The sequence below is a fragment of the Theobroma cacao genome, chromosome 10, assembly GCF_053813885.1.
Source record: "Theobroma cacao isolate CCN51 chromosome 10, ASM5381388v1, whole genome shotgun sequence".
NCBI classification, from domain to species: Eukaryota; Viridiplantae; Streptophyta; class Magnoliopsida; order Malvales; family Malvaceae; genus Theobroma; species Theobroma cacao.
In genome coordinates, this window is record NC_142648.1 from 7,655,654 (window position 1) to 7,673,579 (window position 17,926).

At 33.7% G+C, this 17,926-nt stretch overlaps 1 pseudogene; it reads left to right on the forward strand.

Annotated features, from left to right (window-relative positions):
* Positions 1 to 11,918: 11,918 nt before the first annotated feature.
* On the forward strand, positions 11,919 to 14,093 carry LOC18586617 (protein PIN-LIKES 1-like; annotated as a pseudogene).
* Positions 14,094 to 17,926: the final 3,833 nt, after the last annotated feature.

Here is a 17,926-nt window from a genome sequence, read left to right on the forward strand (position 1 = left end):
AATTAATCACTACAATAGGGGGTTTCTGTGGATCAGCCTTTTAAAAGGGCACGGTAAATCCCATTATATTCTTACCTCGAACGGAGAGGGGCGTAGGGTATCTCCTAGGGTAAAGCTTAGGGTTCATTGCACGCTAAACCACCACGTGAGGGGGAACTCAGCCAACGCCAAGGAATGGCTATGTGTTCAAAACAAAAACATGATTTATGTGAAATGTGAATTTTAATAGCCTTTGCAGTCTCAGTAGGATGCCTTGGCCAAGGTGTCCTTGAGAATGGACTTATGGCACAAGCCTAGTTTTTATGAAATTCATTAGCCTCTTTACATATTTTAAATGAAATGTATTCTAATGCTGTGACCCAGTTTACGATGATTTACTTTATTGTCTCCATGTACTCAACTCTAGATATTTTTGATGATGTTTGTTTACTCATTGGGATTTTATAATCTCACCACCCTTCTTTCCACCCATTTTAGGTTCAGTATAGACTGTAGATAGCTGATCTCATCGAGGACTACCGTTGGATCTGCATTTTCCAAACCGTAGGTTCACAGTCCTCTTTACTTTTGTTTATTCGAGTGCCCTCTTGTTATTGTAAATTAAATTAAATATTTTGGCTTACTGTATTTCAATATGTATAAATTTATTTAGCTTTTATGCTATAAAAATTATTCACGTATAACTCTATAAATATTGTTTTATAAGAAAATAGAATATTTTACTTAATATTTCTTTTATTTTCTTATTATATTCAAATAACCGTAATTTCGTTTTAAATGAAGATTTTAGACTTTTAAACTCATTTTGAATATGAATTATGTGTTTTGTACTTGTATATTACGTTTTAGCCAGTTTCAAAATTTTTGAGAAAAAATTATCAAAATACCCCTATGAGACGAAAATTAATATTTTATTTGTTTTTAGTTGGAAACAGTTTAAAATCTTTCAAAAACGATAGTTGATAATGGTTGCTCACAAGGGAAATGAGAAACTGATAGTAAAAGCCTTGCAAGGTCTTGGGTTGACATTCCGGGCAATGAGTGTCTATCGGGACACCGCGGTGGTTGTCATGGGCTCGAGGGGAGTACCGAGTCGTGACAATTCGATTGGTATCAAAGCCTTTGATTTTAAAGATCAAAGTTTTTAATTTTAAAGTTGTTTTAAAAAATTTATGATATCAGTGTGGCCTCGGATTAAGTTAGGTTATGTTAGGTTAAATAGAATGCATGCATCTGCATATAGAGCCTAAGGTTACCTAAACTTACTCGTATTCTTTCATAGATTATAATGCCTCCTCGACGCGGATGCCCACCTCTCACTAGATCTGTTGGGAGGGGAAGAGTTCGTTCCCAACGTCGTCAGCTAGGTGCAATAGGGGAAGAATCGGCTGCGTCTACCATTTGGGCAACACCTACTGCTGAACAGGCCGATAGTTCTCCACATCCTCCACCTCCTCAGCCAACTACTGGTATTCCCGCCATGCCTACCGAGGTAGCACAAGCATTGGCAGCTTTCTTTACCGTAATGGCTAGTCAAGCTCAGACTGGTCAAGTTCCACCTATAGTGCCTCCAGCTACTCCTTTAGTTCCACCACCAGTACAGGATGTATCCATTTCCAAGAAGCTAAAGGAGGCTAGACAGCTTGGTTGTGTGTTTTTCGCGGGTGAGTTGGATGCCACTATGGCAAAGGACTAGATTAATCAGGTTTCATAGACTTTCTTTGATATAGGATTAGATGACGACATGAAGCTGATGGTGGCTATGAGATTATTAGAGAAGAGGGCTCATACCTAATGGAATTCGGTGAAGTCCCGTTCCACTGCTCCTCAGACATGGTCCGATTTTTTCAAGGAATTCAATGGTTAGTATTTCACTTATTTTCATCAGAAAGAAAAGAAAAGAGAATTTTTGAGTTTGAAATAGGGGAATCTAACTGTAGAGGAGTATGAGACTCGTTTTAACGAGTTGATGTTATATGTGCCAGATCTGATGAAATTTGAGGAAGATCAGGCCAGTTATTTTGAGGAAGGGCTCCGTAATGAGATTAGAAAGCGGATGACAATGACTAGTAAGGAGCCACATAAGGAGGTCGTACAGATGGCTTTACGGGCTGAGAAGCTCGCGATTGAGAATAGGAGGATTCGGACTAAGTTTGCAAAAAGAATGAATCTTGGTATGTCTTCTAGTCAACCAGTAAAAAGAGGCAACAACTTAGTGACTTCAAGGAACACTACTTCTATTTTCGTGACATCTCCTCGACCTCCATTTTCACCATCACAGCAGAGACCTTCGAGGTTTAGCAGATCTGCTATGACTAGTTCTTGGAAGAGTTTCAGAGGTTTTGACAGATGTAGAAATTGTGGAAATTATCATAGTGGGCTATGTAGAGGGCCAACAAGATGTTTCCAATGTGGACAGACGAGTCATATTAGGAGTAATTGCCCATGGTTAGGACGACCACTGTAGCTGCATCATCTCCACCAGCTAGCACTGATATGTAGAGGAGAGATTCTTCTGGGTTGCCACCGAGACAAAGAGTAGCCATATGGTCTGGTGTGGAAAGTAATACCCTGGCGCATCCACCTTCGAGACCACAGACTCGTACTTCAACAAGAGTTTTCACTGTGACAGAAGATGAGGCACGGGTTCGACCTGGAGCAGTGACAGGTATTATGTTTTTATTTGATAAAGATGCTTATGTTTTGATAGATTCTGGCTCAGATAGATCTTATGCGAGTACGACATTTGCATCAATTGCTGATAGAAACCTGTCACCATTAGAAGGAGAAATTGTAGTGCATGCCCCTCTAGGAGAACAGTTGATTAGAAATACTTGTTATAGAAACTGTGGGGTAAGGGTAAGTGAGGAAGAATTTATGGGTGACTTAATTCCTCTAGAGATCTTGGATTTTTATTTAATATTGGGTATGGACTGGTTAACTACACATCGAGTGAATGTGGATTGTTTTCGAAAAGAAGTTGTTCTTCGAAATTCGGAGAGAGCAGAGATTGTGTTTGTAGGGGAACGTCGAGTATTACCGTCCTGTGTAATCTCGGCCATTAAAGCTTCGAAATTAGTGCAAAAAGGGTATCCGGCTTATTTGGCATACGTGATTGATACTTCAAAAGGGGAACCTAAGTTAGAGGATGTCCCAATAGTAAGTGAGTTTCCTGATGTATTTCTTGATGATTTACCAGGACTACCTCCTGATCGAGAGCTTGAGTTCCCTATTGATTTACTTCCGGGTACCGCACATATTTCTATCCCTCCATATAGAATGGCTCCGACAGAGTTGAAGGAATTGAAAGTCTAGTTGCAAGATTTGGTGGATAAAGGTTTCATTCGCCTAGCATTTCTCCTTGGGGAGCACCAGTCCTATTTGTAAAGAAGAAGGATGGCACTCTTCGATTGTGTATCGATTACCGTCAGTTGAACCGAGTGACCATCAAGAATAAATACCCTTTACCCCGGATAGATGATCTTTTTGATCAATTACGAGGTGCTATGGTATTCTCTAAGATTGATTTGAGATCTGGGTACTATCAGTTGAGGATTAAGGAGCAGGATGTACCCAAGACTGCCTTCAGGACGCTTTATGGGCATTATGAGTTTCTGGTGATGCCGTTTGGTTTGACTAATGCCCCGGCAGTTTTTATGGATCTTATGAACAAGGTGTTCCATCCATACTTGGATAAGTTTGTGATAGTGTTCATAAATGACATCCTGGTTTATTCGAAGAATGATGATGAACATGTTGTCCATTTGCGCATAGCGTTGCAAACTTTGCACGAGAGGCAACTCTATGCCAAGTTCTCTAAATGTGAATTCTGGTTGAAGGAAGTGATTTTCTTGGGACATGTGGTGTCCGGAGCTGGAATTTATGTCGATCCCAAGAAGATTGAGGCAATCTTGCAATGGGACCAACTGAGAACGGTAACTGAGATTTGTAGTTTCCTTGGCTTAGCTGGTTATTACTGGAGATTTGTTCAGGGATTTTCTTTGATAGCAGCTCCTCTGACTCGTTTGACTCGTAAAAGAGTTATGTATGAGTGGGATGATGTTTGTGAGAATCGATTTCAAGAGCTAAAGAACCGGTTAACCTCTGCTCCCGTCTTAACACTTCCTGTAAATGGAAAAGAATTTGTGGTATACAGTTATGCATCTAAGTTGGGATTAGGGTGTGTGTTGATGCAGGATGAGAAGGTAATAGCTTATGCTTCCTGGCAGTTGAAGAAGCACGAGACGAATTACCCTACTCATGACTTGGAGTTAGCAGCAGTAGTCTTCGCATTGAAGATTTGGAGACATTATTTATAAGGTGAGCGTTGTCGAATTTTTACTGATCATAAGAGTTTGAAGTATTTGCTCACCCAGAAAGAGCAAATAATGGTGAAATCTCTAGGGATCCAGTTAAATAATGGTGAGGATGGAACCCTACTTGCTAGTTTTGTCGTGAGACCTTCATTGTTGAATCAGATCAGAGAATTGCAGAAATCTGATGATTGGTTGAAACGGGAAGTTCAAAAGCTGCAAGATGGAGAAACTAGTGAGTTTAGACTCAACGATGATGGTACTTTGATGCTTAGAGACCGAATTTGTGTCCCTAAGGATGATCAGTTGAGACGAGCTATTTTGGAGGAAGCTTATTCTTCTGCCTACGCTTTACATCCTAGAAGCACCAAGATGTATCGAACTATTAAAGAAAGTTATTGGTGGCCAGGTATGAAACGAGACATAGCAGAGTTTGTAGCGAAATGTTTCACATGCCAACAGATTAAGGCGGAGCATCAAAAATCGTCAAGTACTCTTCAACCTTTACCGATTCCTGAATGGAAGTGGGAACACGTGACTATGGATTTTGTATTGCGTTTGTCGCGGACACAAAGTGGGAAGGATGCTATTTGGGTGATTGTGGATAGATTGACTAAGTCCGCCCATTTCTTGGTTATCCATAGCATGTATTCTATTGAAAGGCTGGCAAGACTTTATATAGATAAGGTTGTGAGATTGCATGGAGTTCCAGTTTCTATTGTGTCAGATCGAAATCCTCGGTTTACTTCTCGATTTTGGCCGAAATTTCAGGAAGCTCTTGGAACTAAATTGAGATTTAGTACTGCCTTTCATCCGCAGAGAGATGGTCAATCTAAGAGAACTATTCAGACCTTGGAGGATATGTTACGAGCTTGTGTCATTGACTTTATTGGGAGTTAGGACAGACACTTGCCGTTGGTGGAGTTCGCGTATAATAATAGTTTTCAGTCTAGTATTGGGATGGCACCATACGAGGCTTTGTATGGAAGGAAGTGTCGAACTCCGCTCTGTTGGGATGAAGTAGGTGAGAGGAAATTGGTGAATGTGGAATTGATTGATCTGACAAATGATAAGGTCAAGGTTATCCGAGAGCGGTTAAAAACAGCTCAAGATAGGCAGAAGAATTATTCGGATAAACGAAGAAAAGATTTAGAGTTTGAAGTCGACGATAAAGTTTTTCTTAAGGTTTCTCCTTGGAAAGATAATAATTTGAAAATTTCAAGTATTAAATCTTATTTGATTGTACTATTGTGATAATTTGTGGTATTTATTAGATGATGAAAGGTGTGATTCGATTCGCGAAGAGGGGAAAGCTCAATCCAAGATACATTGGACCCTTTCGTATCATTGAAAGGATTGGGCCAGTGGCTTACAGACTTGAATTACCCCCAGAGTTAGATCGGATTCATAATGTCTTCCACGTCTCGATGTTGAAAAAGTATGTTCCCGATCCCTTGCACATTTTAGAGACACCTCCCATTGAGTTGCATGAGGATTTGAAGTTCGAGGTGCAGCCTGTACGTATTCTAGATCGAAAGGATCGAGTGCTAAGGAACAAAAGCATTCCAATGGTGAAAGTATCGTGGAAGAATGCTCGAATGGAGGAGATGACGTGGGAAGTCGAAGGCCAAATGAAAAACCAATATCCACAACTTTTCTTCGAATCCGGTAAGTGAAATTTTGAGGTCAAAATTTTATTTTAAGGGGGGTAGTGCTGTAAAGCTCGACCTTACAAAATACTAGTCATTACATACATGTGATGATAGCATGATTTCATGCTAGGAGAGTCCCGAAAAATTTACAAAAGTCGGTATTGTACTTAGAGGTACAACAAAATTAATTTAATCCTCGAACTAAATCAAATAGGAATTTTCAGGTAAGATTAAGATCGTCACAGTCCAAGGATGACTCAAAATGGTAATTCGGAGTTTGAGGATCAATTTGGAGTCGAATCGAAATTTTCACTATCCAAGGGCAAAATGGTCATTTGCCACTTGGGGACAAAATGGAAATTTTAGAAAAGATTTTTTTGACCCCATTTGACTTATTGGAGTATAATTTGACTTATTGGAGTATGATTTGAGGTTTAGAAGTGAAAAAATTTAATTTCGGTATAATTTGGAATAAAATGGTAAAATGGTAATTTTGCCACCCCAGGGGCAAAATTGTAATTTTCCACCATCAGTACATTTTTTCCAGCACATGGTCTTCCTTTATCTTCATCTTTGACCCTTGACTAATCATGTGGTGGAGATAAAATGTTTAAATTTTTAAAATTTTAAAAATGGACCAATAAGAAAATGTCGTGTGTCAAGCTTAGGATATTTTATTATTTAACTAAAAATCAGCATAAATCAGCCCATTACTCTCCAAATATTCGGCCAAACAAGGAAGAGAGAGAAAGAGAGGAAGAACAAACCCTAGGTGAGGAATTTCAAGAGAAAAAGTGTGGAAAATCAAGGAAAACAAGTGAAAAAGGGTAGGATTTTTCAACTTAAGCTTGAAATCTATTTTACTTAAGCATTTCTCCTTATTTTTCATGCTTAAATTACATGTTTTTATGATGAATTGTTGGCTGATCAAAATGGGTTAGGAGAGAGAAAGTTGTTAGATTAATTTGATTTTAAGTTATGTTAGTGTTTTTAGTTAATTTAGCATATTTAGAAACAAAACAACAAGAAAAGAATTTATTTTCTCCCACAACCATTAATGGCCGAATTTACCATGTATGAGTGAGGATGAGTTTGATTTTTATTCTAGGAGAATTGGTTAAGAAATGATGAATTATGAGCCTAGAAATATAATGGAAATTTTCGGAGCAAAAATATGAATTTTTACCCACTAGGGGTATTTTTGTAATTTGATGTCAAGATTGATAATTTGCACCACACTGAGGGACATTAAGTCAATTTGGGTGCAATTGAGGTATAGAAACAGAAAAAAATTAATTTGGGATTAAATTGGACGCGCGTTAGTAATTTAATTGGGTGATAAGACGAATTAGGCCAATACTGAGTTTAGATAGTTACCAGTGCATTTTTGCATTCCATATTATGCATTAATAGTCTAAATTAGTTTAATTCCAATTTAGTACCAATGTAGTGAGTTTCTCAATTTTGTACTGTGTCAAGGTGGTGAGTCCTCCGATAAAGGTAAGGAAATTGCATTCGAGGACCAGTAGACAGAGTGCTTCGAAAGTCTACATTCTAGACATTGTGAGTAAACTTACTGTCATTTTAATTATCTAGGGTGGTTTTTAGATGATTTCATGAATTCTATGGAAAAAGGAATTTAAAAAGGTAAATTTTCATGTTTTATGAATAAATGTGTTTCAATGAAATTAAATTATAAATTGTTTTGAAATTAATAATGATTTTGAAAATAGAGTACACGGAGACTATTAATTGTGGCAATTTGATTGTTTAAATTGATTGGCTTATGATAAATCGGGCATGATTGGCTAGTTGGCAATTGTATTAAAAGACTACGAATTACAAAATTGCCATATCATGTTATTGAGTTTTATTGTATGGTGGATTATATATTAATTAATAACTGCAATAGGGGGTTTCTGTGGACCAGCCTTTTAGAGGGGCACGGTAAAGCCCATCATATTCTTACCTCGAATGGAAAGGCACGTAGGGTATCTCCTGGGGTAAAGCTTAGGGTTCACTTCACGCTAAACCACCACGTGAGGGGGAACTCAACCAATGCCAAGGAATGGCTATGTTTTCAAAGCAAAAACATGATTTATGTGAAATGTGAATTTTAATAGCCTTTGCGGTCTTGATAGGATGCCTCGGCCAAGGTGTCCCTGAGAATGGATTTATGGCACAAGCCTAGTTTTTATGAACTTCATAAGCCTCTTTACATATTTTAAATGAAATGTATTCTAATGCTGTGACTCAGTTTACGATGATTTACTTTATTGTCTCCATGTACTCAACTCTAGATATTTTTGATGATATCTGTTTACTCATTGAGATTTTATAATCTCACCACCCTTCTTTCCACCAATTTCAGGTTCAGTATAGACTGTAGATAGCTGATCTCATCGAGGACTATCGTTGGATCTGCATTTTCCAAACCATAGGTTCACAGTCCTCTTTACATTTGTTTATTCGGGGGCCCTCTTGTTATTGTAAATTAAATTAAATTAAATATTTTGGCTTACTGTATTTCAATATGTATAAATTTATTTAGCTTTTACACTATAACAATTATTCACGTATAACTCTATAAATATTGTTTTATAAGAAAATAGAATATTTTACTTAATATTTCTTTTATTTTCTTATTATATTCAAATAACCGTAATTTCGTTTTAAATGAAGATTTTAGACTTTTAAACTCATTTTGAATATGAATTATGTGTTTTGTACTTGTATATTACGTTTTAGCCAGTTTCGAAATTTTTGAGAAAAAATGACCAAAATACTCCTGTGAGACAAAAATTAATATTTTATTTGTTTTTAGTTGGAAACAATTTAAAATCTTTCAAAAAACGATATTTGATAATGGTTGCTCACAAGGGAAATGAGAAACTGATAGTAAAAGCCTTGCGAGGTCTCGGGTTGACATTCCGAGCAATGAGTGTCTAGAGTGTCTATCAAGACACCACGACGGTTGTCACGAGCTCGAGGGGGTACCGGGTTATGACAAAGACCCACTTATTTCTTACTAATGTAGGATCTGTAACATTATATCCCACCCAATTATACAATGCCCTCATTGCATTGACTCTTGACCTATAGAGGAAAGGGACTCCGACACTAGTTTAGGTCTACTTCAATCCTTATATCTCTCATGGGAGCCTCACATTAGTGAAGATCTGAATCTGCTCTAATGCCACTTATCACGGACTCACATTTTCAACCCAAAATACATGTTCGATAGGTGGTAGAAGGTCCATATTTACTAATAAAAGCTCTAAGACCTTTTATTTTTAGTTCGCAATGGTCTAGCTTCACTCACAATGATGCTAAACAAAATGTTTAGAATTTAAAAGTAATAACTCTAATAATAAATGAATTCTAATGTGAATTATAATGTGGATGTATAAACTTTTTTGTAATATTCATGAATTTAGTATATTGTTTTATTATAATTTGTAATTAAGATATACTATTCAAAATTATTATTATTTGTAAATAAATTATAAAATTTAATGTCAATCCTAGACTACATAAGATGGTAATATAGGCTTTTTAAGACCATCTTATGAAGGCATGGACCAATCTACAATCTGAAATTTTTAAGATCAGTTATACATAAATGGTCTATGGTCTCGACTACAAGATTGACTTAGGGATGGCAATGGGTGTCTTATTACAAGGTACTCGCGGATACCCGACTTGGTTATATATAATACGATACTCTATAATTGCGTTTAGGATGGGTTCAGATAGTGATTTCACTACCTAGTATCGAGTTTGCGTACCACCCCTTGTGTACCCTTTACTTAAACCCGATTATCATTTATAACTATTTTATTATTATTTCAATAATTAAATTAAAAATATACAATTTTTACCAACTTTACAAGCAATTCTTTTTGTTAAAAACTTACAAATATATGAAAAGTATAGTTACTCTAATTAGTAATGTGATGACATTAATATATTTAAATTAAAAAATTAAAAAATTATTAATTATGTTTAAATAATATGAATATTATATCATATTATAAAGCATTATAATTACTATTATATATATTTTTAATATAAATATATTTACTTTCTATTTTGTGTTGACAATACAAAAATTATAATTTATAAAATTTTTAATTATAATATATATACTATTGTTTATATAAACTTATAATATATATACTTAATGAGAGCTTTCGATACTAGAATAGTTTTGGAACCTAACAATTTTTTTTAATTTCATGATATTAAGGACAAATCCATATAATTATTTAAATTAATTCATGAAACTATGATTATTAATTAATTTATAATGTCTTATAATATACATAGTTTATATATTGTATTAATTTATAAGAAATATAATTACTATTATTATATACTAAAATATTTTTAGTATATATATACTTTAAATATAAATGTATTTACTTTCTATTTTGTGCTAACATTACAAAACTTATAACTTAAAAAATTATTAATTATAATATATATACATTTGTTTATATAAATTTATAATATATAAACCTAAAGAGAAGTTGAGAGATTAGAGTAGCTCTGAAACCTAGGTTTTTTTTTTTAATTTCATATAATTAAGGACAAACCCATATAGTTAATTAAATTAATTTATGAAATTATAATTATTAATTACCTCGTAATGTCTTTTAATATATATATACACTTTATATATATTAGGTTCATTTATAAGGAATATAAGTACTATTATATATATTAAAATACTTTTAGCATATATATACATATATATATATATGTATATATATATATATATACATATATATATATATATATACATATTGTAATTAGGGAAAAAGGGATTTGAACTTTGCTTTTTAGGTAAGAGATCATGTACCAACCAATGAGCCAAATGCACAAGTATCAGTATATATATATATATATGTATTTTAAATACAAACATATTTACTTTCTATTTTGTGTTAACATTACAAAAGCTATAACTTATAAAATTATTAATTACAATATATATACCTTTATTTATATAAACTTATAATATATATATATATATATATATATATATATATATCTTAAGGGAAGTTGTGAGATTAGAATAGTTTTGAAGCCTAGTTATTTTTTTTTATTTCATGTAGTTAAGGACAACTCATATAGTTAATTAAATTAATTTATGAAATTATTAATATTAATTGACTTGTTATGTCTTTGAATATATATACTTTATATACATTGGGATCATTTTTAAGAAATATAATTACTATTATATATATATACTAAACATATTTTAGTATATATACACTTTAAATATAAACATATTTACTTTCTATTTTGTGATAACATTACAAAAATTATAACTTATAAAATTATTAATTATGTTTGAAATATTTGTTTTTGATTATTTAAATTTAAATTTTATTATTTGTGTGTTTTTATTAATTTAATTATTAGTAAATTATATGAAATATGTAAGATAAATATTATTGTATATAAATACAGATACAGATTCGGGTTCGGGTAATTGGGTACCCATGAAAGCATTTTAATAATTTTTTTATATAATCGGGTTTTTTAACGGGTTAAGACAATTATAAAGTTGTGGGGATGCATTAGGGTTAGGGTTAAGGTTAGGGTTAGGGAAGTAATTTTTAAAAATATTTGAGTAGTTAATAGGATTTGGATACTTTATTTCTTATAAAGTTAAGATTCGGGTATTTCAAAATTAGCGGATAGCTACCTGTTGACAACCCTAAGATTGACCAACCAGACCCTACCCATTTAAATTAACGGGTTCAATTTTAACTTCACTCAATCACATAGAAGAGCTCTACGTCTGAACTCCATTTACTTAACCATTTGCAAAAGTTCCAATAATTGTATGTTTCAATTTAGTGTTTATTACATATATGTTTTGCTGCTAAAGAATTGAGTATATAATTGCTTCTCCAATTTCAGGGAAACGTTTTCGCAAATGGTGTTTCTGAATCTTTTCATTGTGGCAGTAATGCCAGTTCTAAAAATAATATTGATCATTGCTTTTGGCTTGTTGCTTGCTTTGGATCGCGTAAAGCTCTTGGGACCAGAGGCAAAACGCCATTTGAACAAAGTAAATATATACATGTATAAATGCATTCCTCCTTCCATTTTTACTGGATACAAAGCACTGAATTACATAAGTTAAGATACTTTTTATGTGTTTTTTGGTTTTTTTCTGGTGTATAGATTGTATTCTATGTGTTCTCTCCTGCCCTTGCGGGTAGCAGCTTAGCTGAAACAATGACTTTCAAAAGTTTCACAACCTTGTTAGTTTCATTCCATCCCTGACCTTGTTTTAATTTCTTCTGCTTTCTCGTCTCTGCATCGATTGATAAATATTTATGGGGTTGGTTCACTTTTGTTGCTTGTTGCTTTTTCTAGGTGGTTCATGCCGGTGAATATCTTGATAACATTCGTTTTGGGTTCAGCACTAGCTTGGCTTCTCATAAAAATCACTAGAACTCCTAAACACCTTCAGGGCATTGTTATTGGTTGCAGTTCTGCAGGTACATTCCCAATTATCCCTATTCTAAAATTTTCCTTTAGTTTTAACCCATTATCAATAATAAAAACAATGTAAATTTCCAGCAATTGTTTGGAGATTTGGCAAGCCTGCCTCTCATTATGGTTCCGGCTGTCTGTGAGGAGCCAAGTAATCCATTCGGAGATCAATCTGTTTGCTCTACAAATGCTAAGCCATATGCTTCTCTATCTTTATCGGTATGATTTTATATATGATTCTAATTTCATATACACTACTACCATCTAATTTTGCCAAAGAAAAGAAAACTAAATATATTTAGATTACTTTCAGTTTATATATAAAGACTGTGCTTTGACTACAGATTGGAGCCATTTTTATGTGGTCATATGTGTATGGCATCATGCGCTTGTATGCAAATGAAAGCATTGAAAGCTCCACCACCGTAATCAATTCTCCAAGAGACACATCTGAAACAGTTTCAGGGAGTCGCACACAAGCTGCCCTACCTTCAAGTGGTTGCAACACTTCTCACCTGCCTCGCACCATTTCCGGTGAAAGAAGTACAAAGGTTTGTGTCGACTCCATTTTCATCTAAAATTCTAATCTTTACTTGGGATTATAATTTCGATATCATCTTTGGGATTTTAATTCTAAACATTCAATTTAATTTTAATATTAAATTGAAACAATTGCTTTGGCTTTTAACCTTATTAAGATTTCTGGATAGATGTCAGGTTTGAAGAAGATAATGCCGCGTATCAAGATGATTTCGGGAAAGATTGACCTAAATAAGGTGTTTGCACCAACAGCAGTTGCAGCGGTAATGCCAAAGTGCTTATGTCTGCTCGGTTCCTAGCAGAAAACATGTACCCTTTGCTATTGTTACGGCCTTAATCTATTGTTAACATCCCTTTGCTCTTCAGATTGTTGGGTTTATAATCGGGGCAGTGTCTACAATCCGAAAACTAATGATTGGTAATAGCGCACCTCTTCGTGTAATTGATAGTTCTGCATACATATTGGGGTATGCTGTGTTCGACATCCCGTTCAGCTTCTCATAATGTGTATATATGCATCTTTTTTATTATTAAGAAAAATTATAAATATGATGATATCCGGGGAGGCAAACCTTCTGACAGGTCAAATTCCCTGTTTCTACTTTGAAGTCTTTAGTAATTGCCCTTGAATTTTGTCAAAGCAACATTGCAATTTCTTGCAGGTTTAAAAGGATCAGATGTAAGCCGGAGTGTGATTATAGGGATTATAGCAGTGAGGAACATCTTCTTGCCCCTCTCGGGGATCGGTGTTGTTAAAGCTGCTCACCATTTTGGCTTGGTTGGCTCAGATTCCTTGTATCAGTTCGTTCTTATGCTTCAGTATGCCCTTCCGCCTGCAATGTCTATAGGTATGACAAGCTTGTGCTAATCAGCATTCCTGACTAGGATCCTGGTTTCACTTTTGAACAAATTAATTTCCACTGATCTAATCCAACTTTTGGCAGGTACAATGGCACAACTTTTTCAGCTTGGTCAAGGTGAAACTTCTATGATTATGCTATGGACTTCTGTTACAGCCGCAGTCACCCTCACACTTTGGTCAACCTTTTTCATGTGACTTCTGGCTTGATTTGTTGGCCAAGGCTATATTTGTATATTTCACAATGAAGAATGCATTGCATGATGAGCAGGTATCAAGGAATATGTGATGAGTAGGATATTGGAAGGATCCAGACATCGAGTCCTGGAGACAATCTAAATTTATACTCTATTTTCTTTTCCCTTTTCATAATATAAACCCTATTATATTTCCTATATATACAAATAAAAGAGAATTATAGATGTGAGCAAAACGCTAACATGAACTCACAAAAAATTAATATTAAGTTTAAAAGCAACTAAGAAAATAAACAAAAAATACACATGACTATTAAGTAACATAGAAATAAAAAGATAAACTTTAAAAAATTTAATTAGAACTCAACCAAGAAAGATGACGCCGGGGCGTTGTAAAGACACCTGGACGTTATGAAAGACACCAATCGTGACGAGGTTGAAAACCCCACTAAGGTGAATCACTAATCTTGGCAAGGTTGAAAACCCCACTAAGGTGAAAAATAGCCAAAATCCCATTTTGGTTGGCTAGGCCAAAGATACTAAAACCTCTTACTCTTTAAAGAGCTTAGAGAAATAAGTACTCCTACTTAAGAAAATATTATTTATTAACTCTCAACTCTGAATTTCTTATAACTAAGCCTAGGAGTCCTATTTATAGTATTATAGGCCCACATCTAATAAAATTCTACTTCTAATTGTCTATTACAATTAGAATAATTAACAAGAGATTTAAATAAAATAGGTGTTCTATTCCTAAATAGAACATGACTATCCTAATCAAATACTAATTCTTAAAAGTATTAAAATAAAAATAAGAAAAGAATCATAATCTAATAAAATAAAGAAAATAAATCCTAAATCAACTAAATTAGCAAAAAACTAAATTTAATAAAATACAATCCTAAACGCTCTTGCGTCAAAAGACCTATGGATGGTTGGACTCTACAAAGATGTGGAATGGGCACACCCGTGGACAGCATGCGCCATAGTGGCACGGACTATTGGCAAGTGTGACATGAGTAGGATCAAGACAACAAATTTGGGTATGATAATAAAAGATAAAAGGGAGCTGAAAATTACATGTATAAATCCGGTCAAGTTGTAGGTCGCGTTAGTCATTTGTTGAGGTACCTATTAGTTTCTTTGTCTATAATAAATGTGGAATTTTATTTATAATTCAAAAACAATAAATGTCATCTAATATAAAAACTAAGATCTACCACAAGAAAATTATAGATCAAGATATACGTATCTTAAAAGCAATTCAAGTACCTCAACTCCAAAATAGATTAAATTTAAATTCAACATCAAGATTTAAGTACCTCAAAAGCGATTCAAGTGTCTCGCCACTAGAGGGATTCATGCTTCTTTTTTTTAGGGTTCTTTATTATCTAAAAACTATTAATTAATTCTAATAGCCAACTAAGTAGTAACCCTTGCTTTTATAGATAAACTAATGGACTTGGATACATTAGATATAATCATAGTCTAACAAGACTTATTTATAAAACCCAAAAAAAGAATATGCGTGAGATCCTTAGAGATCTCTTTCTATAGCTATGGATCCAAGTCCAGTCATGTCATGACTAATATTTTACTTGAAATTTCATTTAATCTAATATTATGAAATACCCCATACTTTGATATGGTGATAAATAAAATTGATTGAATGCAAATTGAGGTCAATTAAAATGTTTAAAAGTGATAAAAGATGAAAGGAGTAGTTTATGATAAAATATTTTGTAAGTGAGAAAATAACAATAAAATAATAATAATTTTATCGGAGGAGAATTTGTGAGAAAAAAGACAATTCAGAAGTCAAGTGAGGCATAATAAGGTATTTCAGGTACCAAAGAGACAAGATAAAATTTTTAAAATATTAATATTTAGCTAGATGTCGAAATCAGTCAAGAAGAAAAATCATATGGTTGATTCAAGTGGGGAAGAAGATGACAAGCCCAACTCTATAAAAATATTTATCATGACATACACATGATGGATAGCATGTTTGCATGCTAGGAGAGTCCCGAAAAAAATTTACAAAAGTCGGTATTGTACCTAGAGGTACAACAAAGTTGAGTTAAACCTCGAACTAGATCAAATAGATAATTTACGATGAAATTAAGAATTTTAAAGTCCCAAGATGGTTTAATATGGTGATTCGGAGTTCAAGGATGAATTTGGAGTCAAACCAAAATTTTCGTTATCTAGGGGTAAAATGGTCATTTGATACCTAGGGACAAAATGAGAATTTTTAGAAAAGATTTTTGGCCCCATTTGACTTATTGGAGTAAGATTTGAGGTTTAGAAGTGAAAATTTTTAATTTCGGTATAATTTGGAGTAAAAGGGTAAAATGGTAATTTTGCCACGCAAAATCAAAAATTTAATTTTTGAAAGGATTTTGATCAAATTTAATTATTTGGAGTGTGAAATGAGTATGAGGAGTGAAAATTATGCATTATGGCAAATTTTCAATTTTTGGGGCAAAAATGTAATTTTTGAAAAGTTCGGGGGTAAAAGTGTAATTTTGAAACATTTGCTCCACCAAAACTTTGGAAAAATCTGAAAATTTCACTTAAGACTTGGATAAGTCAAAGGGAATGCATGGTGGAAAAAGTAGGACAAGTGGATGGCTAGAAAAAAAATGAATTAATAAAATATTTAAAATATGAATAAAATAATATTATTTCATTAAACAATAAAAAGGCATAAAAAAATCAGCCCATAACCCATTCTTCTTCTTCAACATTCGGCCAAGCAAGAAACAAGAGAGAGAAAGGAGAAAATAAAACCCTAGCCAAGAAATTTAAAGGGAAAATAGGTGGAAATTCAAAAATCAAGAAAAAAAGGTAACATTTCTTAAATTTGTCTTGTGCTTTACCTTTCCCATGCATTTCCCATCATTTTTCATGGTTGAATCATGTGATTTGAGGATGATTTCAATTCTGGTCATATGGGTTTAGAGAGAGAAAGTTGTTAGATAAATTTGATTTTGAGCTATGTTAGTGTTTAGTATTAGTTTAGTATGTTTATGAGTAAAACAACAAGAAAAATATTTATCTTCTCCATGAATTTCTCTAGGCCGAATCTAGCCAATGGTATGTGAGGATGAGGTTGACTTTATTTTAAGAGAATTGGGTGGAAAAATGATGAATTATGAGGTTGGAAATTAAATGGGAATTTTCGGTGCAATAAATTGAAATTTTTACCCATTAGGGGTAAAAGCATAATTTATAGTCCGGACTGATAAATTGGACCAAATTCACAGTCATTGAGGTATTGTGGATATAATTGGATAATTGAAATTGAAATGGATGGAATTGGAGTCGAATTGGAGATTTTAGGAATTTACACCGTGTATAGGCGAGTTAGGTCGGACACCGCAATTAAGCGATTGTCTAGACATTTCAAATCCTATCTAGTGCATACGCATGGATAAGAGCCTGAAATAATTTATGATAAATTGACACAATTTATTGAATTTTGTATCATGGATTATGGATAGGTGGTGAGTCAATTGTTTTGGGTAAGAAACTGCACCCAAGGGCGGAAGATAGGAGTATTTCTACTCCTAATACTGTGAGTAAACTTATTATCGTCTTAATTATCTAGAGTAGTTTTATACAATTGTGTGATTTTATAAAAATGAGTTTAAATGGGAAATTGCTATGTTTTAAGAGAAATTGTGATTTTATAAAATGATTTTATAAATTTTCTGGAAAATCGAATATTGGTTTTGAAAATAGAGTAATTGGAGATTGCCTTCTTGTGTTGTAAATTTATGGTTTTAAATTGAATGGCTTATGACAATATATGAGCATGAATGGCTAAACTGATTTTGGTGT